We start from the raw sequence: 23,623 nt of genomic DNA, 5'->3' as shown, positions 1-23,623 counted from the left end.
GCCACCCTGCTGCCGGGTTTCTGGAGGGCTTCCTGGAAGCAGCCTCCACACCAAGCCCTTGGAAGGCCCAGGCGACGGAGGAGCCGGTCAGGCAGGGGCCGAGGACGGTGAGAGGCCGGGCGGGAAGGAGCATGTCAGGCAGGGGCAGAGGACGGTGACAGGCCGGGCGGGGAGGAGCCGGTCAGGCGGGGGCCCAGGACAGTGACGGGCCTGGCCGGGGAGGAGTGCGTCAGGCAGGGGCAGAGGAGACGGGCTGGGTAAGGGGTAGGGTGACAGTTAGGGCACAATTCACAATCGCAAAGACGTGGAAGCGACCCGAGTGCCCATCCATCCAGGAGTGCATTAATAAAATGTGGCGCGTGGACACCACGGAGTGCCATTCGGCTGTGAGGAGCAGCGGTGAGAGGGCGCCTCTCGTGTTCTCCTGGCCAGAGCTGGAACCCGTTCCAGTAAGCCAGGTATCCCAAGAATGGACACACGAGCACCACGTGAGCGCGCTCACCAGCAAATTGGTACGAACGGATGGACACCTAAGTGGACGGAGAGGAATCACCTTCATCGGGTGGGTGTCGGGCGGGTGGGGGGAGGCGATGGGCATCCACATCCATTAGGAATGGGGTGGGTGCGCACCGACTGGGGGATGGGCGCACTTGAAGCTCTGACCCCAGGGGGGAGGCTTGGAGAGGGCAACTGTACCCGACCTTAACACTGGTACCCCCACAATACGCTGGAACAACATGAGAGGTATATGAATGAGAACACAGGGGGGAGGGGTGCACGGGCAACACATGTCACCTGAATACTTGTACTCCCATCATCTGCTTGAAAAGAGAGAGAAAAGAAAATGCAATCATAGAGGTAAGAGACACTTTTTAAAAATCATGAATCCGAAGAGAAAAGTAAAAGGAGGCCTGTGGAGCAGGTCTGGGTGTGACTCCGGATCCCCCAACATCAGGTGCCACCACCAAAGATTCCTGCGTGGAGCCCATAGAACCCCCAAAAGCAACGGGACGAGTTCTGGTCACATACTCCCTCAAAATGACATCCTGGCCTTCTTCTGGAACTCCCTCCCCTCTCAGACTCTCAAGGTTTTCTCCAGCGTGTCTGTTCCCACAGAGCAGACCTTTGGTCTGAGACCTGACAGTGCAGATGCCACGCATGCTGCCGCGTGGCGGCGGTGTCGCGGCTTGGGACAAGAGGAGGCCCCACGGTGCGGGCTGAGGCGCCAGGCAGCGCGGCGGGCGCTGAGGGTTGGGGTCACCCCCACCCCGGGCCGCCGCCGCGCTCCCAGAAAGGGGACAGAACAAGAGGCAAAAAAAAAAAAAAAAAAAAAGAAGCAGCCTGTGGCCCCCGGTATTCCCAGGCAGTCTCCCATCCAAGTACTGACCGGGCCCGACCCTGCTTAGCTTCCGAGACCAGACGAGATCGGGGGCGTTCAGGGTGGTGTGGCCCTAGACGGCGGCGGAGGGCGCCCCTGCCCCGCTCAAGAAGCCGAGCCTCTCTGCGCTTTCCCGCCGCCGCCGCCGCCGCCGCCTCCCGCCCCAGGCCCCGCGCCGGGCCTTGCCTGTTGAGTTCGCCGGCCGGGTCCCGTGGGCTCCCAGGGACGGGGGTGATGGGCGGGGCGGGGCGGGGGGCTGTCTCTCTATACACACACACACACACTCACACTCACTCACACTCACACAAGATGCGCCTCCACGGCTGGACTCGCCAAGGTGGAGCCCTCCCAGCCCCCCTCGTCTCCTCGCCCGGCCTCCTTCACCTACCCGCTGCCCACCCCCAGCGCGTCGCCGCCGCTGACGCTGACTGCGCACGCGCGCGCCCTTTGACCCCAGCCAGGGGCCGCCCTCCCCCACAACCCCTTTCAGCTGTGCCCCCCCTCGCCCTGTGGGTGGGCTGCCGCCTATTCCCCCGGGCCAGGGCTGGGGCACAGCGCAAGGGGGAGGGGAGCCAGTGTATGGGGCGTCTCTCTCTGGGGATGTGTCCCATGGGTGGGGTGGGGTGGCGTGGTTTGTGGGGCGCTGAAGAAATCAGTCCCCTCCATCTCCTACCTCTGGAAAATGCCCAAGCCCGTGGAGAACCGCCGGCACCGCTTCGTGGGGGCCGGGACCCTCCTCTGTGTCCTCCTGTGGCCCGGTCCAAGGGGCCTGGGCCTGGCCGGGGCTGCATTGGACCCCGACCACCCTGGCGTGTGGACTCGCTAAAAATCGGCCATTAGATATTGGATTCCAGCTTCATTGAGGTCATTTCACTAATGAGTGCACCGGAAAGAGTTTCCTAATCCATCTGTGAGGGTGGCAACTGAAAGAGAATTTGAAAGCTGACAGAATAGGCGAGGGAAGGCATAGGAGATTTCCACACCCAGCAAGGAAGCCTTTCCCGAAATGGAAGAAAGAAACGAGCAAACAGAGACACCGGTAGCCCGCCCGGAAAAGAGTCTGCCCCCGAGAGAAAGCACCCTGACCAGGTTCACCCGTGGGTGGGTGGCGAGCTAGCGGCGTTCAGAAGAGCGAGGCCCGCAGTCTGTGCGGAAGACACCTGCACTCGGGTGTGTGTGGCGGCCCGATTCACAAGCAGCTCTAGATGTTAAACCAAGGAGAAGCCAGGGAGTTCCCAAGGCCCCAGGTGTCCTCAGCCCACGACTGGCTGCTGTGGGAATGCGAAGCCCGGCTCCTTGTCTCAGAGCGGGGTTCCCAGGAGGATCAGGCTGAAGCTGGGACTTGGCCTCAAAGTGTCCCCTCGCATGGCCACCCCCTTCCCCTTCCTGCTCCTCTACTCCTGGTGCCCCTCCATCCAGGGGCCAGACCTTAAAGAGTCACCGCAAGAGAATCCTGGTCCCAAAGGAGCCTTCTGGGGGACCGGTGCTGAGAGAGGTTGTGGGCATGGCCCGCTGGGGCTCTGCCCGACCCAGGGCTGAGAGATGCCACCTCCCAGCTCTGGGTCCCTGCAGGAAGTGTTGGCAAGCACAGGGCCAGTCCCCCAAAGGCCCAGGTGCAGGGAGCCCAGGCCAAGCAGCCTGTGGAAGAAGCCACTTGCCGTGCCACCCCGGGAACAGGACTGCAGGCCCCGGCCCTTCCCACCTCCTCCTCCTCCTCCTCCTCCCCCCCCCCGCGCCCCCCCCCCCCGGACATGGCACAGGGCTCAGAGACACCTCAGACTCTTGCTACCCAAGGTGCGAAGGGCATCAGTTGCTCCTCCAAACCCCCCCCCGCCCAGCAGACCACGTTGTCCAGCCAGCCCCCGGGCCTCCCTGGGGTGCCCAGCACAAAAGTGCAGACACCCACCGGACCCTCAGTCTCAGCTTTCGGATGTTTTTGCCACTCTAAGGACCCGCAGGCCCGCTGGGCCTTCGGGCAGGACAGAGAGCCCCGGGATCCGACGTGGAGAGCTGCGTGTACGTACGTCCCCATCAGGAGGCGGTCCCCACCTCCGCGGCTCTCCCCTCGCGGGGAGCGGCAGCCCCAGCCGGCAGCCGCAGGGCATCAGGGAAGACACCAGGCTGGGCCCCCCGCGGCACAGCGGGGGCACGTCCCCCGCACTCGACTTAGGGAAGGCTGCTGGAGACTGCTGCGGCCACCCTGCTGCCGGGTTTCTGGAGGGCTTCCTGGAAGCAGCCTCCACACCAAGCCCTTGGAAGGCCCAGGCGACGGAGGAGCCGGTCAGGCAGGGGCCGAGGACGGTGAGAGGCCGGGCGGGAAGGAGCATGTCAGGCAGGGGCAGAGGACGGTGACAGGCCGGGCGGGGAGGAGCCGGTCAGGCGGGGGCCCAGGACAGTGACGGGCCTGGCCGGGGAGGAGTGCGTCAGGCAGGGGCAGAGGAGACGGGCTGGGTAAGGGGTAGGGTGACAGTTAGGGCACAATTCACAATCGCAAAGACGTGGAAGCGACCCGAGTGCCCATCCATCCAGGAGTGCATTAATAAAATGTGGCGCGTGGACACCACGGAGTGCCATTCGGCTGTGAGGAGCAGCGGTGAGAGGGCGCCTCTCGTGTTCTCCTGGCCAGAGCTGGAACCCGTTCCAGTAAGCCAGGTATCCCAAGAATGGACACACGAGCACCACGTGAGCGCGCTCACCAGCAAATTGGTACGAACGGATGGACACCTAAGTGGACGGAGAGGAATCACCTTCATCGGGTGGGTGTCGGGCGGGTGGGGGGAGGCGATGGGCATCCACATCCATTAGGAATGGGGTGGGTGCGCACCGACTGGGGGATGGGCGCACTTGAAGCTCTGACCCCAGGGGGGAGGCTTGGAGAGGGCAACTGTACCCGACCTTAACACTGGTACCCCCACAATACGCTGGAACAACATGAGAGGTATATGAATGAGAACACAGGGGGGAGGGGTGCACGGGCAACACATGTCACCTGAATACTTGTACTCCCATCATCTGCTTGAAAAGAGAGAGAAAAGAAAATGCAATCATAGAGGTAAGAGACACTTTTTAAAAATCATGAATCCGAAGAGAAAAGTAAAAGGAGGCCTGTGGAGCAGGTCTGGGTGTGACTCCGGATCCCCCAACATCAGGTGCCACCACCAAAGATTCCTGCGTGGAGCCCATAGAACCCCCAAAAGCAACGGGACGAGTTCTGGTCACATACTCCCTCAAAATGACATCCTGGCCTTCTTCTGGAACTCCCTCCCCTCTCAGACTCTCAAGGTTTTCTCCAGCGTGTCTGTTCCCACAGAGCAGACCTTTGGTCTGAGACCTGACAGTGCAGATGCCACGCATGCTGCCGCGTGGCGGCGGTGTCGCGGCTTGGGACAAGAGGAGGCCCCACGGTGCGGGCTGAGGCGCCAGGCAGCGCGGCGGGCGCTGAGGGTTGGGGTCACCCCCACCCCGGGCCGCCGCCGCGCTCCCAGAAAGGGGACAGAACAAGAGGCAAAAAAAAAAAAAAAAAAAAAGAAGCAGCCTGTGGCCCCCGGTATTCCCAGGCAGTCTCCCATCCAAGTACTGACCGGGCCCGACCCTGCTTAGCTTCCGAGACCAGACGAGATCGGGGGCGTTCAGGGTGGTGTGGCCCTAGACGGCGGCGGAGGGCGCCCCTGCCCCGCTCAAGAAGCCGAGCCTCTCTGCGCTTTCCCGCCGCCGCCGCCGCCGCCGCCGCCGCCGCCGCCGCCGCCGCCGCCTCCCGCCCCAGGCCCCGCGCCGGGCCGGGCCTGTTGAGTTCGCCGGCCGGGTCCCGTGGGCTCCCAGGGACGGGGGTGATGGGCGGGGCGGGGCGGGGGGCTGTCTCTCTATACACACACACACACACTCACACTCACTCACACTCACACAAGATGCGCCTCCACGGCTGGACTCGCCAAGGTGGAGCCCTCCCAGCCCCCCTCGTCTCCTCGCCCGGCCTCCTTCACCTACCCGCTGCCCACCCCCAGCGCGTCGCCGCCGCTGACGCTGACTGCGCACGCGCGCGCCCTTTGACCCCAGCCAGGGGCCGCCCTCCCCCACAACCCCTTTCAGCTGTGCCCCCCCTCGCCCTGTGGGTGGGCTGCCGCCTATTCCCCCGGGCCAGGGCTGGGGCACAGCGCAAGGGGGAGGGGAGCCAGTGTATGGGGCGTCTCTCTCTGGGGATGTGTCCCATGGGTGGGGTGGGGTGGCGTGGTTTGTGGGGCGCTGAAGAAATCAGTCCCCTCCATCTCCTACCTCTGGAAAACGCCCAAGCCCGTGGAGAACCGCCGGCACCGCTTCGTGGGGGCCGGGACCCTCCTCTGTGTCCTCCTGTGGCCCGGTCCAAGGGGCCTGGGCCTGGCCGGGGCTGCATTGGACCCCGACCACCCTGGCGTGTGGACTCGCTAAAAATCGGCCATTAGATATTGGATTCCAGCTTCATTGAGGTCATTTCACTAATGAGTGCACCGGAAAGAGTTTCCTAATCCATCTGTGAGGGTGGCAACTGAAAGAGAATTTGAAAGCTGACAGAATAGGCGAGGGAAGGCATAGGAGATTTCCACACCCAGCAAGGAAGCCTTTCCCGAAATGGAAGAAAGAAACGAGCAAACAGAGACACCGGTAGCCCGCCCGGAAAAGAGTCTGCCCCCGAGAGAAAGCACCCTGACCAGGTTCACCCGTGGGTGGGTGGCGAGCTAGCGGCGTTCAGAAGAGCGAGGCCCGCAGTCTGTGCGGAAGACACCTGCACTCGGGTGTGTGTGGCGGCCCGATTCACAAGCAGCTCTAGATGTTAAACCAAGGAGAAGCCAGGGAGTTCCCAAGGCCCCAGGTGTCCTCAGCCCACGACTGGCTGCTGTGGGAATGCGAAGCCCGGCTCCTTGTCTCAGAGCGGGGTTCCCAGGAGGATCAGGCTGAAGCTGGGACTTGGCCTCAAAGTGTCCCCTCGCATGGCCACCCCCTTCCCCTTCCTGCTCCTCTACTCCTGGTGCCCCTCCATCCAGGGGCCAGACCTTAAAGAGTCACCGCAAGAGAATCCTGGTCCCAAAGGAGCCTTCTGGGGGACCGGTGCTGAGAGAGGTTGTGGGCATGGCCCGCTGGGGCTCTGCCCGACCCAGGGCTGAGAGATGCCACCTCCCAGCTCTGGGTCCCTGCAGGAAGTGTTGGCAAGCACAGGGCCAGTCCCCCAAAGGCCCAGGTGCAGGGAGCCCAGGCCAAGCAGCCTGTGGAAGAAGCCACTTGCCGTGCCACCCCGGGAACAGGACTGCAGGCCCCGGCCCTTCCCACCTCCTCCTCCTCCTCCTCCTCCCCCCCCCCGCGCCCCCCCCCCGGACATGGCACAGGGCTCAGAGACACCTCAGACTCTTGCTACCCAAGGTGCGAAGGGCATCAGTTGCTCCTCCAAACCCCCCCCCCGCCCAGCAGACCACGTTGTCCAGCCAGCCCCCGGGCCTCCCTGGGGTGCCCAGCACAAAAGTGCAGACACCCACCGGACCCTCAGTCTCAGCTTTCGGATGTTTTTGCCACTCTAAGGACCCGCAGGCCCGCTGGGCCTTCGGGCAGGACAGAGAGCCCCGGGATCCGACGTGGAGAGCTGCGTGTACGTACGTCCCCATCAGGAGGCGGTCCCCACCTCCGCGGCTCTCCCCTCGCGGGGAGCGGCAGCCCCAGCCGGCAGCCGCAGGGCATCAGGGAAGACACCAGGCTGGGCCCCCCGCGGCACAGCGGGGGCACGTCCCCCGCACTCGACTTAGGGAAGGCTGCTGGAGACTGCTGCGGCCACCCTGCTGCCGGGTTTCTGGAGGGCTTCCTGGAAGCAGCCTCCACACCAAGCCCTTGGAAGGCCCAGGCGACGGAGGAGCCGGTCAGGCAGGGGCCGAGGACGGTGAGAGGCCGGGCGGGAAGGAGCATGTCAGGCAGGGGCAGAGGACGGTGACAGGCCGGGCGGGGAGGAGCCGGTCAGGCGGGGGCCCAGGACAGTGACGGGCCTGGCCGGGGAGGAGTGCGTCAGGCAGGGGCAGAGGAGACGGGCTGGGTAAGGGGTAGGGTGACAGTTAGGGCACAATTCACAATCGCAAAGACGTGGAAGCGACCCGAGTGCCCATCCATCCAGGAGTGCATTAATAAAATGTGGCGCGTGGACACCACGGAGTGCCATTCGGCTGTGAGGAGCAGCGGTGAGAGGGCGCCTCTCGTGTTCTCCTGGCCAGAGCTGGAACCCGTTCCAGTAAGCCAGGTATCCCAAGAATGGACACACGAGCACCACGTGAGCGCGCTCACCAGCAAATTGGTACGAACGGATGGACACCTAAGTGGACGGAGAGGAATCACCTTCATCGGGTGGGTGTCGGGCGGGTGGGGGGAGGCGATGGGCATCCACATCCATTAGGAATGGGGTGGGTGCGCACCGACTGGGGGATGGGCGCACTTGAAGCTCTGACCCCAGGGGGGAGGCTTGGAGAGGGCAACTGTACCCGACCTTAACACTGGTACCCCCACAATACGCTGGAACAACATGAGAGGTATATGAATGAGAACACAGGGGGGAGGGGTGCACGGGCAACACATGTCACCTGAATACTTGTACTCCCATCATCTGCTTGAAAAGAGAGAGAAAAGAAAATGCAATCATAGAGGTAAGAGACACTTTTTAAAAATCATGAATCCGAAGAGAAAAGTAAAAGGAGGCCTGTGGAGCAGGTCTGGGTGTGACTCCGGATCCCCCAACATCAGGTGCCACCACCAAAGATTCCTGCGTGGAGCCCATAGAACCCCCAAAAGCAACGGGACGAGTTCTGGTCACATACTCCCTCAAAATGACATCCTGGCCTTCTTCTGGAACTCCCTCCCCTCTCAGACTCTCAAGGTTTTCTCCAGCGTGTCTGTTCCCACAGAGCAGACCTTTGGTCTGAGACCTGACAGTGCAGATGCCACGCATGCTGCCGCGTGGCGGCGGTGTCGCGGCTTGGGACAAGAGGAGGCCCCACGGTGCGGGCTGAGGCGCCAGGCAGCGCGGCGGGCGCTGAGGGTTGGGGTCACCCCCACCCCGGGCCGCCGCCGCGCTCCCAGAAAGGGGACAGAACAAGAGGCAAAAAAAAAAAAAAAAAAAAAGAAGCAGCCTGTGGCCCCCGGTATTCCCAGGCAGTCTCCCATCCAAGTACTGACCGGGCCCGACCCTGCTTAGCTTCCGAGACCAGACGAGATCGGGGGCGTTCAGGGTGGTGTGGCCCTAGACGGCGGCGGAGGGCGCCCCTGCCCCGCTCAAGAAGCCGAGCCTCTCTGCGCTTTCCCGCCGCCGCCGCCGCCGCCGCCGCCTCCCGCCCCAGGCCCCGCGCCGGGCCGGGCCTGTTGAGTTCGCCGGCCGGGTCCCGTGGGCTCCCAGGGACGGGGGTGATGGGCGGGGCGGGGCGGGGGGCTGTCTCTCTATACACACACACACACACTCACACTCACTCACACTCACACAAGATGCGCCTCCACGGCTGGACTCGCCAAGGTGGAGCCCTCCCAGCCCCCCTCGTCTCCTCGCCCGGCCTCCTTCACCTACCCGCTGCCCACCCCCAGCGCGTCGCCGCCGCTGACGCTGACTGCGCACGCGCGCGCCCTTTGACCCCAGCCAGGGGCCGCCCTCCCCCACAACCCCTTTCAGCTGTGCCCCCCCTCGCCCTGTGGGTGGGCTGCCGCCTATTCCCCCGGGCCAGGGCTGGGGCACAGCGCAAGGGGGAGGGGAGCCAGTGTATGGGGCGTCTCTCTCTGGGGATGTGTCCCATGGGTGGGGTGGGGTGGCGTGGTTTGTGGGGCGCTGAAGAAATCAGTCCCCTCCATCTCCTACCTCTGGAAAACGCCCAAGCCCATGGAGAACCGCCGGCACCGCTTCGTGGGGGCCGGGACCCTCCTCTGTGTCCTCCTGTGGCCCGGTCCAAGGGGCCTGGGCCTGGCCGGGGCTGCATTGGACCCCGACCACCCTGGCGTGTGGACTCGCTAAAAATCGGCCATTAGATATTGGATTCCAGCTTCATTGAGGTCATTTCACTAATGAGTGCACCGGAAAGAGTTTCCTAATCCATCTGTGAGGGTGGCAACTGAAAGAGAATTTGAAAGCTGACAGAATAGGCGAGGGAAGGCATAGGAGATTTCCACACCCAGCAAGGAAGCCTTTCCCGAAATGGAAGAAAGAAACGAGCAAACAGAGACACCGGTAGCCCGCCCGGAAAAGAGTCTGCCCCCGAGAGAAAGCACCCTGACCAGGTTCACCCGTGGGTGGGTGGCGAGCTAGCGGCGTTCAGAAGAGCGAGGCCCGCAGTCTGTGCGGAAGACACCTGCACTCGGGTGTGTGTGGCGGCCCGATTCACAAGCAGCTCTAGATGTTAAACCAAGGAGAAGCCAGGGAGTTCCCAAGGCCCCAGGTGTCCTCAGCCCACGACTGGCTGCTGTGGGAATGCGAAGCCCGGCTCCTTGTCTCAGAGCGGGGTTCCCAGGAGGATCAGGCTGAAGCTGGGACTTGGCCTCAAAGTGTCCCCTCGCATGGCCACCCCCTTCCCCTTCCTGCTCCTCTACTCCTGGTGCCCCTCCATCCAGGGGCCAGACCTTAAAGAGTCACCGCAAGAGAATCCTGGTCCCAAAGGAGCCTTCTGGGGGACCGGTGCTGAGAGAGGTTGTGGGCATGGCCCGCTGGGGCTCTGCCCGACCCAGGGCTGAGAGATGCCACCTCCCAGCTCTGGGTCCCTGCAGGAAGTGTTGGCAAGCACAGGGCCAGTCCCCCAAAGGCCCAGGTGCAGGGAGCCCAGGCCAAGCAGCCTGTGGAAGAAGCCACTTGCCGTGCCACCCCGGGAACAGGACTGCAGGCCCCGGCCCTTCCCACCTCCTCCTCCTCCTCCTCCTCCCCCCCCCCGCGCCCCCCCCCCCGCACATGGCACAGGGCTCAGAGACACCTCAGACTCTTGCTACCCAAGGTGCGAAGGGCATCAGTTGCTCCTCCAAACCCCCCCCCGCCCAGCAGACCACGTTGTCCAGCCAGCCCCCGGGCCTCCCTGGGGTGCCCAGCACAAAAGTGCAGACACCCACCGGACCCTCAGTCTCAGCTTTCGGATGTTTTTGCCACTCTAAGGACCCGCAGGCCCGCTGGGCCTTCGGGCAGGACAGAGAGCCCCGGGATCCGACGTGGAGAGCTGCGTGTACGTACGTCCCCATCAGGAGGCGGTCCCCACCTCCGCGGCTCTCCCCTCGCGGGGAGCGGCAGCCCCAGCCGGCAGCCGCAGGGCATCAGGGAAGACACCAGGCTGGGCCCCCCGCGGCACAGCGGGGGCACGTCCCCCGCACTCGACTTAGGGAAGGCTGCTGGAGACTGCTGCGGCCACCCTGCTGCCGGGTTTCTGGAGGGCTTCCTGGAAGCAGCCTCCACACCAAGCCCTTGGAAGGCCCAGGCGACGGAGGAGCCGGTCAGGCAGGGGCCGAGGACGGTGAGAGGCCGGGCGGGAAGGAGCATGTCAGGCAGGGGCAGAGGACGGTGACAGGCCGGGCGGGGAGGAGCCGGTCAGGCGGGGGCCCAGGACAGTGACGGGCCTGGCCGGGGAGGAGTGCGTCAGGCAGGGGCAGAGGAGACGGGCTGGGTAAGGGGTAGGGTGACAGTTAGGGCACAATTCACAATCGCAAAGACGTGGAAGCGACCCGAGTGCCCATCCATCCAGGAGTGCATTAATAAAATGTGGCGCGTGGACACCACGGAGTGCCATTCGGCTGTGAGGAGCAGCGGTGAGAGGGCGCCTCTCGTGTTCTCCTGGCCAGAGCTGGAACCCGTTCCAGTAAGCCAGGTATCCCAAGAATGGACACACGAGCACCACGTGAGCGCGCTCACCAGCAAATTGGTACGAACGGATGGACACCTAAGTGGACGGAGAGGAATCACCTTCATCGGGTGGGTGTCGGGCGGGTGGGGGGAGGCGATGGGCATCCACATCCATTAGGAATGGGGTGGGTGCGCACCGACTGGGGGATGGGCGCACTTGAAGCTCTGACCCCAGGGGGGAGGCTTGGAGAGGGCAACTGTACCCGACCTTAACACTGGTACCCCCACAATACGCTGGAACAACATGAGAGGTATATGAATGAGAACACAGGGGGGAGGGGTGCACGGGCAACACATGTCACCTGAATACTTGTACTCCCATCATCTGCTTGAAAAGAGAGAGAAAAGAAAATGCAATCATAGAGGTAAGAGACACTTTTTAAAAATCATGAATCCGAAGAGAAAAGTAAAAGGAGGCCTGTGGAGCAGGTCTGGGTGTGACTCCGGATCCCCCAACATCAGGTGCCACCACCAAAGATTCCTGCGTGGAGCCCATAGAACCCCCAAAAGCAACGGGACGAGTTCTGGTCACATACTCCCTCAAAATGACATCCTGGCCTTCTTCTGGAACTCCCTCCCCTCTCAGACTCTCAAGGTTTTCTCCAGCGTGTCTGTTCCCACAGAGCAGACCTTTGGTCTGAGACCTGACAGTGCAGATGCCACGCATGCTGCCGCGTGGCGGCGGTGTCGCGGCTTGGGACAAGAGGAGGCCCCACGGTGCGGGCTGAGGCGCCAGGCAGCGCGGCGGGCGCTGAGGGTTGGGGTCACCCCCACCCCGGGCCGCCGCCGCGCTCCCAGAAAGGGGACAGAACAAGAGGCAAAAAAAAAAAAAAAAAAAAGAAGCAGCCTGTGGCCCCCGGTATTCCCAGGCAGTCTCCCATCCAAGTACTGACCGGGCCCGACCCTGCTTAGCTTCCGAGACCAGACGAGATCGGGGGCGTTCAGGGTGGTGTGGCCCTAGACGGCGGCGGAGGGCGCCCCTGCCCCGCTCAAGAAGCCGAGCCTCTCTGCGCTTTCCCGCCGCCGCCGCCGCCGCCGCCGCCGCCGCCGCCGCCGCCGCCGCCTCCCGCCCCAGGCCCCGCGCCGGGCCGGGCCTGTTGAGTTCGCCGGCCGGGTCCCGTGGGCTCCCAGGGACGGGGGTGATGGGCGGGGCGGGGCGGGGGGCTGTCTCTCTATACACACACACACACACTCACACTCACTCACACTCACACAAGATGCGCCTCCACGGCTGGACTCGCCAAGGTGGAGCCCTCCCAGCCCCCCTCGTCTCCTCGCCCGGCCTCCTTCACCTACCCGCTGCCCACCCCCAGCGCGTCGCCGCCGCTGACGCTGACTGCGCACGCGCGCGCCCTTTGACCCCAGCCAGGGGCCGCCCTCCCCCACAACCCCTTTCAGCTGTGCCCCCCCTCGCCCTGTGGGTGGGCTGCCGCCTATTCCCCCGGGCCAGGGCTGGGGCACAGCGCAAGGGGGAGGGGAGCCAGTGTATGGGGCGTCTCTCTCTGGGGATGTGTCCCATGGGTGGGGTGGGGTGGCGTGGTTTGTGGGGCGCTGAAGAAATCAGTCCCCTCCATCTCCTACCTCTGGAAAACGCCCAAGCCCGTGGAGAACCGCCGGCACCGCTTCGTGGGGGCCGGGACCCTCCTCTGTGTCCTCCTGTGGCCCGGTCCAAGGGGCCTGGGCCTGGCCGGGGCTGCATTGGACCCCGACCACCCTGGCGTGTGGACTCGCTAAAAATCGGCCATTAGATATTGGATTCCAGCTTCATTGAGGTCATTTCACTAATGAGTGCACCGGAAAGAGTTTCCTAATCCATCTGTGAGGGTGGCAACTGAAAGAGAATTTGAAAGCTGACAGAATAGGCGAGGGAAGGCATAGGAGATTTCCACACCCAGCAAGGAAGCCTTTCCCGAAATGGAAGAAAGAAACGAGCAAACAGAGACACCGGTAGCCCGCCCGGAAAAGAGTCTGCCCCCGAGAGAAAGCACCCTGACCAGGTTCACCCGTGGGTGGGTGGCGAGCTAGCGGCGTTCAGAAGAGCGACGCCCGCAGTCTGTGCGAAAGACACCTGCACTCGGGTGTGTGTGGCGGCCCGATTCACAAGCAGCTCTAGATGTTAAACCAAGGAGAAGCCAGGGAGTTCCCAAGGCCCCAGGTGTCCTCAGCCCACGACTGGCTGCTGTGGGAATGCGAAGCCCGGCTCCTTGTCTCAGAGCGGGGTTCCCAGGAGGATCAGGCTGAAGCTGGGACTTGGCCTCAAAGTGTCCCCTCGCATGGCCACCCCCTTCCCCTTCCTGCTCCTCTACTCCTGGTGCCCCTCCATCCAGGGGCCAGACCTTAAAGAGTCACCGCAAGAGAATCCTGGTCCCAAAGGAGCCTTCTGGGGGACCGGTGCTGAGAGAGGTTGTGGGCATGGCCCGCTGGGGCTCTGCCCGACCCAGGGCTGAGAGATGCCACCTCCCAGCTCTGGGTCCCTGCAGGAAGTGTTGGCAAGCACAGGGCCAGTCCCCCAAAGGCCCAGGTGCAGGGAGCCCAGGCCAAGCAGCCTGTGGAAGAAGCCACTTGCCGTGCCACCCCGGGAACAGGACTGCAGGCCCCGGCCCTTCCCACCTCCTCCTCCTCCTCCTCCTCCCCCCCCCCGCGCCCCCCCCCCGGACATGGCACAGGGCTCAGAGACACCTCAGACTCTTGCTACCCAAGGTGCGAAGGGCATCAGTTGCTCCTCCAAACCCCCCCCCGCCCAGCAGACCACGTTGTCCAGCCAGCCCCCGGGCCTCCCTGGGGTGCCCAGCACAAAAGTGCAGACACCCACCGGACCCTCAGTCTCAGCTTTCGGATGTTTTTGCCACTCTAAGGACCCGCAGGCCCGCTGGGCCTTCGGGCAGGACAGAGAGCCCCGGGATCCGACGTGGAGAGCTGCGTGTACGTACGTCCCCATCAGGAGGCGGTCCCCACCTCCGCGGCTCTCCCCTCGCGGGGAGCGGCAGCCCCAGCCGGCAGCCGCAGGGCATCAGGGAAGACACCAGGCTGGGCCCCCCGCGGCACAGCGGGGGCACGTCCCCCGCACTCGACTTAGGGAAGGCTGCTGGAGACTGCTGCGGCCACCCTGCTGCCGGGTTTCTGGAGGGCTTCCTGGAAGCAGCCTCCACACCAAGCCCTTGGAAGGCCCAGGCGACGGAGGAGCCGGTCAGGCAGGGGCCGAGGACGGTGAGAGGCCGGGCGGGAAGGAGCATGTCAGGCAGGGGCAGAGGACGGTGACAGGCCGGGCGGGGAGGAGCCGGTCAGGCGGGGGCCCAGGACAGTGACGGGCCTGGCCGGGGAGGAGTGCGTCAGGCAGGGGCAGAGGAGACGGGCTGGGTAAGGGGTAGGGTGACAGTTAGGGCACAATTCACAATCGCAAAGACGTGGAAGCGACCCGAGTGCCCATCCATCCAGGAGTGCATTAATAAAATGTGGCGCGTGGACACCACGGAGTGCCATTCGGCTGTGAGGAGCAGCGGTGAGAGGGCGCCTCTCGTGTTCTCCTGGCCAGAGCTGGAACCCGTTCCAGTAAGCCAGGTATCCCAAGAATGGACACACGAGCACCACGTGAGCGCGCTCACCAGCAAATTGGTACGAACGGATGGACACCTAAGTGGACGGAGAGGAATCACCTTCATCGGGTGGGTGTCGGGCGGGTGGGGGGAGGCGATGGGCATCCACATCCATTAGGAATGGGGTGGGTGCGCACCGACTGGGGGATGGGCGCACTTGAAGCTCTGACCCCAGGGGGGAGGCTTGGAGAGGGCAACTGTACCCGACCTTAACACTGGTACCCCCACAATACGCTGGAACAACATGAGAGGTATATGAATGAGAACACAGGGGGGAGGGGTGCACGGGCAACACATGTCACCTGAATACTTGTACTCCCATCATCTGCTTGAAAAGAGAGAGAAAAGAAAATGCAATCATAGAGGTAAGAGACACTTTTTAAAAATCATGAATCCGAAGAGAAAAGTAAAAGGAGGCCTGTGGAGCAGGTCTGGGTGTGACTCCGGATCCCCCAACATCAGGTGCCACCACCAAAGATTCCTGCGTGGAGCCCATAGAACCCCCAAAAGCAACGGGACGAGTTCTGGTCACATACTCCCTCAAAATGACATCCTGGCCTTCTTCTGGAACTCCCTCCCCTCTCAGACTCTCAAGGTTTTCTCCAGCGTGTCTGTTCCCACAGAGCAGACCTTTGGTCTGAGACCTGACAGTGCAGATGCCACGCATGCTGCCGCGTGGCGGCGGTGTCGCGGCTTGGGACAAGAGGAGGCCCCACGGTGCGGGCTGAGGCGCCAGGCAGCGCGGCGGGCGCTGAGGGTTGGGGTCACCCCCACCCCGGGCCGCCGCCGCGCTCCCAGAAAGGGGACAGAACAAGAGGCAAAAAAAAAAAAAAAAAAAAAGAAGCAGCCTGTGGCCCCCGGTATTCCCAGGCAGTCTCCCATCCAAGTACTGACCGGGCCCGACCCTGCTTAGCTTCCGAGACCAGACGAGATCGGGGGCGTTCAGGGTGGTGTGGCCCTAGACGGCGGCGGAGGGCGCCCCTGCCCCGCTCAAGAAGCCGAGCCTCTCTGCGCTTTCCCGCCGCCGCCGCCGCCGCCGCCGCCTCCCGCCCCAGGCCCCGCGCCGGGCCGGGCCTGTTGAGTTCGCCGGCCGGGTCCCGTGGGCTCCCAGGGACGGGGGTGATGGGCGGGGCGGGGCGGGGGGCTGTCTCTCTATACACACACACACACACTCACACTCACTCACACTCACACAAGATGCGCCTCCACGGCTGGACTCGCCAAGGTGGAGCCCTCCCAGCCCCCCTCGTCTCCTCGCCCGGCCTCCTTCACCTACCCGCTGCCCACCCCCAGCGCGTCGCCGCCGCTGACGCTGACTGCGCACGCGCGCGCCCTTTGACCCCAGCCAGGGGCCGCCCTCCCCCACAACCCCTTTCAGCTGTGCCCCCCCTCGCCCTGTGGGTGGGCTGCCGCCTATTCCCCCGGGCCAGGGCTGGGGCACAGCGCAAGGGGGAGGGGAGCCAGTGTATGGGGCGTCTCTCTCTGGGGATGTGTCCCATGGGTGGGGTGGGGTGGCGTGGTTTGTGGGGCGCTGAAGAAATCAGTCCCCTCCATCTCCTACCTCTGGAAAACGCCCAAGCCCGTGGAGAACCGCCGGCACCGCTTCGTGGGGGCCGGGACCCTCCTCTGTGTCCTCCTGTGGCCCGGTCCAAGGGGCCTGGGCCTGGCCGGGGCTGCATTGGACCCCGACCACCCTGGCGTGTGGACTCGCTAAAAATCGGCCATTAGATATTGGATTCCAGCTTCATTGAGGTCATTTCACTAATGAGTGCACCGGAAAGAGTTTCCTAATCCATCTGTGAGGGTGGCAACTGAAAGAGAATTTGAAAGCTGACAGAATAGGCGAGGGAAGGCATAGGAGATTTCCACACCCAGCAAGGAAGCCTTTCCCGAAATGGAAGAAAGAAACGAGCAAACAGAGACACCGGTAGCCCGCCCGGAAAAGAGTCTGCCCCCGAGAGAAAGCACCCTGACCAGGTTCACCCGTGGGTGGGTGGCGAGCTAGCGGCGTTCAGAAGAGCGAGGCCCGCAGTCTGTGCGGAAGACACCTGCACTCGGGTGTGTGTGGCGGCCCGATTCACAAGCAGCTCTAGATGTTAAACCAAGGAGAAGCCAGGGAGTTCCCAAGGCCCCAGGTGTCCTCAGCCCACGACTGGCTGCTGTGGGAATGCGAAGCCCGGCTCCTTGTCTCAGAGCGGGGTTCCCAGGAGGATCAGGCTGAAGCTGGGACTTGGCCTCAAAGTGTCCCCTCGCATGGCCACCCCCTTCCCCTTCCTGCTCCTCTACTCCTGGTGCCCCTCCATCCAGGGGCCAGACCTTAAAGAGTCACCGCAAGAGAATCCTGGTCCCAAAGGAGCCTTCTGGGGGACCGGTGCTGAGAGAGGTTGTGGGCATGGCCCGCTGGGGCTCTGCCCGACCCAGGGCTGAGAGATGCCACCTCCCAGCTCTGGGTCCCTGCAGGAAGTGTTGGCAAGCACAGGGCCAGTCCCCCAAAGGCCCAGGTGCAGGGAGCCCAGGCCAAGCAGCCTGTGGAAGAAGCCACTTGCCGTGCCACCCCGGGAACAGGACTGCAGGCCCCGGCCCTTCCCACCTCCTCCTCCTCCTCCTCCTCCCCCCCCCCGCGCCCCCCCCCCGGACATGGCACAGGGCTCAGAGACACCTCAGACTCTTGCTACCCAAGGTGCGAAGGGCATCAGTTGCTCCTCCAACCCCCCCCCGCCCAGCAGACCACGTTGTCCAGCCAGCCCCCGGGCCTCCCTGGGGTGCCCAGCACAAAAGTGCAGACACCCACCGGACCCTCAGTCTCAGCTTTCGGATGTTTTTGCCACTCTAAGGACCCGCAGGCCCGCTGGGCCTTCGGGCAGGACAGAGAGCCCCGGGATCCGACGTGGAGAGCTGCGTGTACGTACGTCCCCATCAGGAGGCGGTCCCCACCTCCGCGGCTCTCCCCTCGCGGGGAGCGGCAGCCCCAGCCGGCAGCCGCAGGGCATCAGGGAAGACACCAGGCTGGGCCCCCCGCGGCACAGCGGGGGCACGTCCCCCGCACTCGACTTAGGGAAGGCTGCTGGAGACTGCTGCGGCCACCCTGCTGCCGGGTTTCTGGAGGGCTTCCTGGAAGCAGCCTCCACACCAAGCCCTTGGAAGGCCCAGGCGACGGAGGAGCCGGTCAGGCAGGGGCCGAGGACGGTGAGAGGCCGGGCGGGAAGGAGCATGTCAGGCAGGGGCAGAGGACGGTGACAGGCCGGGCGGGGAGGAGCCGGTCAGGCGGGGGCCCAGGACAGTGACGGGCCTGGCCGGGGAGGAGTGCGTCAGGCAGGGGCAGAGGAGACGGGCTGGGTAAGGGGTAGAGTGACAGTTAGGGCACAATTCACAATCGCAAAGACGTGGAAGCGACCCGAGTGCCCATCCATCCAGGAGTGCATTAATAAAATGTGGCGCGTGGACACCACGGAGTGCCATTCGGCTGTGAGGAGCAGCGGTGAGAGGGCGCCTCTCGTGTTCTCCTGGCCAGAGCTGGAACCCGTTCCAGTAAGCCAGGTATCCCAAGAATGGACACACGAGCACCACGTGAGCGCGCTCACCAGCAAATTGGTACGAACGGATGGACACCTAAGTGGACGGAGAGGAATCACCTTCATCGGGTGGGTGTCGGGCGGGTGGGGGGAGGCGATGGGCATCCACATCCATTAGGAATGGGGTGGGTGCGCACCGACTGGGGGATGGGCGCACTTGAAGCTCTGACCCCAGGGGGGAGGCTTGGAGAGGGCAACTGTACCCGACCTTAACACTGGTACCCCCACAATACGCTGGAACAACATGAGAGGTATATGAATGAGAACACAGGGGGGAGGGGTGCACGGGCAACACATGTCACCTGAATACTTGTACTCCCATCATCTGCTTGAAAAGAGAGAGAAAAGAAAATGCAATCATAGAGGTAAGAGACACTTTTTAAAAATCATGAATCCGAAGAGAAAAGTAAAAGGAGGCCTGTGGAGCAGGTCTGGGTGTGACTCCGGATCCCCCAACATCAGGTGCCACCACCAAAGATTCCTGCGTGGAGCCCATAGAACCCCCAAAAGCAACGGGACGAGTTCTGGTCACATACTCCCTCAAAATGACATCCTGGCCTTCTTCTGGAACTCCCTCCCCTCTCAGACTCTCAAGGTTTTCTCCAGCGTGTCTGTTCCCACAGAGCAGACCTTTGGTCTGAGACCTGACAGTCCAGATGCCACGCATGCTGCCGCGTGGCGGCGGTGTCGCGGCTTGGGACAAGAGGAGGCCCCACGGTGCGGGCTGAGGCGCCAGGCACCGCGGCGGGCGCTGAGGGTTGGGGTCACCCCCACCCCGGGCCGCCGCCGCGCTCCCAGAAAGGGGACAGAACAAGAGGCAAAAAAAAAAAAAAAAAAAAAAGAAGCAGCCTGTGGCCCCCGGTATTCCCAGGCAGTCTCCCATCCAAGTACTGACCGGGCCCGACCCTGCTTAGCTTCCGAGACCAGACGAGATCGGGGGCGTTCAGGGTGGTGTGGCCCTAGACGGCGGCGGAGGGCGCCCCTGCCCCGCTCAAGAAGCCGAGCCTCTCTGCGCTTTCCCGCCGCCGCCGCCGCCGCCTCCCGCCCCAGGCCCCGCGCCGGGCCGGGCCTGTTGAGTTCGCCGGCCGGGTCCCGTGGGCTCCCAGGGACGGGGGTGATGGGCGGGGCGGGGCGGGGGGCTGTCTCTCTATACACACACACACACACTCACACTCACTCACACTCACACAAGATGCGCCTCCACGGCTGGACTCGCCAAGGTGGAGCCCTCCCAGCCCCCCTCGTCTCCTCGCCCGGCCTCCTTCACCTACCCGCTGCCCACCCCCAGCGCGTCGCCGCCGCTGACGCTGACTGCGCACGCGCGCGCCCTTTGACCCCAGCCAGGGGCCGCCCTCCCCCACAACCCCTTTCAGCTGTGCCCCCCCTCGCCCTGTGGGTGGGCTGCCGCCTATTCCCCCGGGCCAGGGCTGGGGCACAGCGCAAGGGGGAGGGGAGCCAGTGTATGGGGCGTCTCTCTCTGGGGATGTGTCCCATGGGTGGGGTGGGGTGGCGTGGTTTGTGGGGCGCTGAAGAAATCAGTCCCCTCCATCTCCTACCTCTGGAAAACGCCCAAGCCCGTGGAGAACCGCCGGCACCGCTTCGTGGGGGCCGGGACCCTCCTCTGTGTCCTCCTGTGGCCCGGTCCAAGGGGCCTGGGCCTGGCCGGGGCTGCATTGGACCCCGACCACCCTGGCGTGTGGACTCGCTAAAAATCGGCCATTAGATATTGGATTCCAGCTTCATTGAGGTCATTTCACTAATGAGTGCACCGGAAAGAGTTTCCTAATCCATCTGTGAGGGTGGCAACTGAAAGAGAATTTGAAAGCTGACAGAATAGGCGAGGGAAGGCATAGGAGATTTCCACACCCAGCAAGGAAGCCTTTCCCGAAATGGAAGAAAGAAACGAGCAAACAGAGACACCGGTAGCCCGCCCGGAAAAGAGTCTGCCCCCGAGAGAAAGCACCCTGACCAGGTTCACCCGTGGGTGGGTGGCGAGCTAGCGGCGTTCAGAAGAGCGAGGCCCGCAGTCTGTGCGGAAGACACCTGCACTCGGGTGTGTGTGGCGGCCCGATTCACAAGCAGCTCTAGATGTTAAACCAAGGAGAAGCCAGGGAGTTCCCAAGGCCCCAGGTGTCCTCAGCCCACGACTGGCTGCTGTGGGAATGCGAAGCCCGGCTCCTTGTCTCAGAGCGGGGTTCCCAGGAGGATCAGGCTGAAGCTGGGACTTGGCCTCAAAGTGTCCCCTCGCATGGCCACCCCCTTCCCCTTCCTGCTCCTCTACTCCTGGTGCCCCTCCATCCAGGGGCCAGACCTTAAAGAGTCACCGCAAGAGAATCCTGGTCCCAAAGGAGCCTTCTGGGGGACCGGTGCTGAGAGAGGTTGTGGGCATGGCCCGCTGGGGCTCTGCCCGACCCAGGGCTGAGAGATGCCACCTCCCAGCTCTGGGTCCCTGCAGGAAGTGTTGGCAAGCACAGGGCCAGTCCCCCAAAGGCCCAGGTGCAGGGAGCCCAGGCCAAGCAGCCTGTGGAAGAAGCCACTTGCCGTGCCACCCCGGGAACAGGACTGCAGGCCCCGGCCCTTCCCACCTCCTCCTCCTCCTCCTCCTCCCCCCCCCCGCGCCCCCCCCCCGGACATGGCACAGGGCTCAGAGACACCTCAGACTCTTGCTACCCAAGGTGCGAAGGGCATCAGTTGCTCCTCCAACCCCCCCCCGCCCAGCAGACCACGTTGTCCAGCCAGCCCCCGGGCCTCCCTGGGGTGCCCAGCACAAAAGTGCAGACACCCACCGGACCCTCAGTCTCAGCTTTCGGATGTTTTTGCCACTCTAAGGACCCGCAGGCCCGCTGGGCCTTCGGGCAGGACAGAGAGCCCCGGGATCCGACGTGGAGAGCTGCGTGTACGTACGTCCCCATCAGGAGGCGGTCCCCACCTCCGCGGCTCTCCCCTCGCGGGGAGCGGCAGCCCCAGCCGGCAGCCGCAGGGCCTCAGGGAAGACACCAGGCTGGGCCCCCCGCGGCACAGCGAGGGCACGTCCCCCGCACTCGACTTAGGGAAGGCTGCTGGAGACTGCTGCGGCCACCCTGCTGCCGGGTTTCTGGAGGGCTTCCTGGAAGCAGCCTCCACACCAAGCCCTTGGAAGGCCCAGGCGACGGAGGAGCCGGTCAGGCAGGGGCCGAGGACGGTGAGAGGCCGGGCGGGAAGGAGCATGTCAGGCAGGGGCAGAGGACGGTGACAGGCCGGGCGGGGAGGAGCCGGTCAGGCGGGGGCCCAGGACAGTGACGGGCCTGGCCGGGGAGGAGTGCGTCAGGCAGGGGCAGAGGAGACGGGCTGGGTAAGGGGTAGAGTGACAGTTAGGGCACAATTCACAATCGCAAAGACGTGGAAGCGACCCGAGTGCCCATCCATCCAGGAGTGCATTAATAAAATGTGGCGCGTGGACACCACGGAGTGCCATTCGGCTGTGAGGAGCAGCGGTGAGAGGGCGCCTCTCGTGTTCTCCTGGCCAGAGCTGGAACCCGTTCCAGTAAGCCAGGTATCCCAAGAATGGACACACGAGCACCACGTGAGCGCGCACACCAGCAAATTGGTACGAACGGATGGACACCTAAGTGGACGGAGAGGAATCACCTTCATCGGGTGGGTGTCGGGCGGGTGGGGGGAGGCGATGGGCATCCACATCCATTAGGAATGGGGTGGGTGCGCACCGACTGGGGGATGGGCGCACTTGAAGCTCTGACCCCAGGGGGGAGGCTTGGAGAGGGCAACTGTACCCGACCTTAACACTGGTACCCCCACAATACGCTGGAACAACATGAGAGGTATATGAATGAGAACACAGGGGGGAGGGGTGCACGGGCAACACATGTCACCTGAATACTTGTACTCCCATCATCTGCTTGAAAAGAGAGAGAAAAGAAAATGCAATCATAGAGGTAAGAGACACTTTTTAAAAATCATGAATCCGAAGAGAAAAGTAAAAGGAGGCCTGTGGAGCAGGTCTGGGTGTGACTCCGGATCCCCCAACATCAGGTGCCACCACCAAAGATTCCTGCGTGGAGCCCATAGAACCCCCAAAAGCAACGGGACGAGTTCTGGTCACATACTCCCTCAAAATGACATCCTGGCCTTCTTCTGGAACTCCCTCCCCTCTCAGACTCTCAAGGTTTTCTCCAGCGTGTCTGTTCCCACAGAGCAGACCTTTGGTCTGAGACCTGACAGTGCAGATGCCACGCATGCTGCCGCGTGGCGGCGGTGTCGCGGCTTGGGACAAGAGGAGGCCCCACGGTGCGGGCTGAGGCGCCAGGCAGCGCGGCGGGCGCTGAGGGTTGGGGTCACCCCCACCCCGGGCCGCCGCCGCGCTCCCAGAAAGGGGACAGAACAAGAGGCAAAAAAAAAAAAAAAAAAAAAAAGAAGCAGCCTGTGGCCCCCGGTATTCCCAGGCAGTCTCCCATCCAACTACTGACCGGGCCCGACCCTGCTTAGCTTCCGAGACCAGACGAGATCGGGGGCGTTCAGGGTAGTGTGGCCCTAGACGGCGGCGGAGGGCGCCCCTGCCCCGCTCAAGAAGCCGAGCCTCTCTGCGCTTTCCCCCCGCCGCCGCCGCCGCCGCCGCCGCCGCCGCCGCCGCCGCCTCCCGCCCCAGGCCCCGCGCCGGGCCGGGCCTGTTGAGTTCGCCGGCCGGGTCCCGTGGGCTCCCAGGGACGGGGGTGATGGGCGGGGCGGGGCGGGGGGCTGTCTCTCTATACACACACACACACACTCACACTCACTCACACTCACACAAGATGCGCCTCCACGGCTGGACTCGCCAAGGTGGAGCCCTCCCAGCCCCCCTCGTCTCCTCGCCCGGCCTCCTTCACCTACCCGCTGCCCACCCCCAGCGCGTCGCCGCCGCTGACGCTGACTGCGCACGCGCGCGCCCTTTGACCCCAGCCAGGGGCCGCCCTCCCCCACAACCCCTTTCAGCTGTGCCCCCCCTCGCCCTGTGGGTGGGCTGCCGCCTATTCCCCCGGGCCAGGGCTGGGGCACAGCGCAAGGGGGAGGGGAGCCAGTGTATGGGGCGTCTCTCTCTGGGGATGTGTCCCATGGGTGGGGTGGGGTGGCGTGGTTTGTGGGGCGCTGAAGAAATCAGTCCCCTCCATCTCCTACCTCTGGAAAACGCCCAAGCCCCTGGAGAACCGCCGGCACCGCTTCGTGGGGGCCGGGACCCTCCTCTGTGTCCTCC

At 64.0% G+C, this 23,623-nt stretch overlaps 7 pseudogenes; all 7 read right to left on the bottom strand.

Annotated features, from left to right (window-relative positions):
* Positions 1 to 1,338: 1,338 nt before the first annotated feature.
* LOC142876116 (uncharacterized) lies at positions 1,339 to 1,457 on the bottom strand (annotated as a pseudogene).
* Positions 1,458 to 4,910: 3,453 nt separating this feature from the next.
* LOC142876115 (uncharacterized) lies at positions 4,911 to 5,029 on the bottom strand (annotated as a pseudogene).
* Positions 5,030 to 8,505: 3,476 nt separating this feature from the next.
* Positions 8,506 to 8,624, bottom strand: LOC142876114 (uncharacterized; annotated as a pseudogene).
* A 3,454-nt stretch (positions 8,625 to 12,078) lies between these two features.
* On the bottom strand, positions 12,079 to 12,197 carry LOC142876113 (uncharacterized; annotated as a pseudogene).
* A 3,475-nt stretch (positions 12,198 to 15,672) lies between these two features.
* On the bottom strand, positions 15,673 to 15,791 carry LOC142876112 (uncharacterized; annotated as a pseudogene).
* A 3,454-nt stretch (positions 15,792 to 19,245) lies between these two features.
* Positions 19,246 to 19,364, bottom strand: LOC142876111 (uncharacterized; annotated as a pseudogene).
* A 3,449-nt stretch (positions 19,365 to 22,813) lies between these two features.
* On the bottom strand, positions 22,814 to 22,932 carry LOC142876299 (uncharacterized; annotated as a pseudogene).
* Positions 22,933 to 23,623: the final 691 nt, after the last annotated feature.

This window comes from Microcebus murinus, chromosome 14 (assembly GCF_040939455.1).
Source record: "Microcebus murinus isolate Inina chromosome 14, M.murinus_Inina_mat1.0, whole genome shotgun sequence".
NCBI classification, from domain to species: domain Eukaryota; kingdom Metazoa; phylum Chordata; class Mammalia; order Primates; family Cheirogaleidae; genus Microcebus; species Microcebus murinus.
Note: the sequence above shows the minus strand (reverse complement) of the source record. Positions and strands in the feature narration are given on the sequence as shown.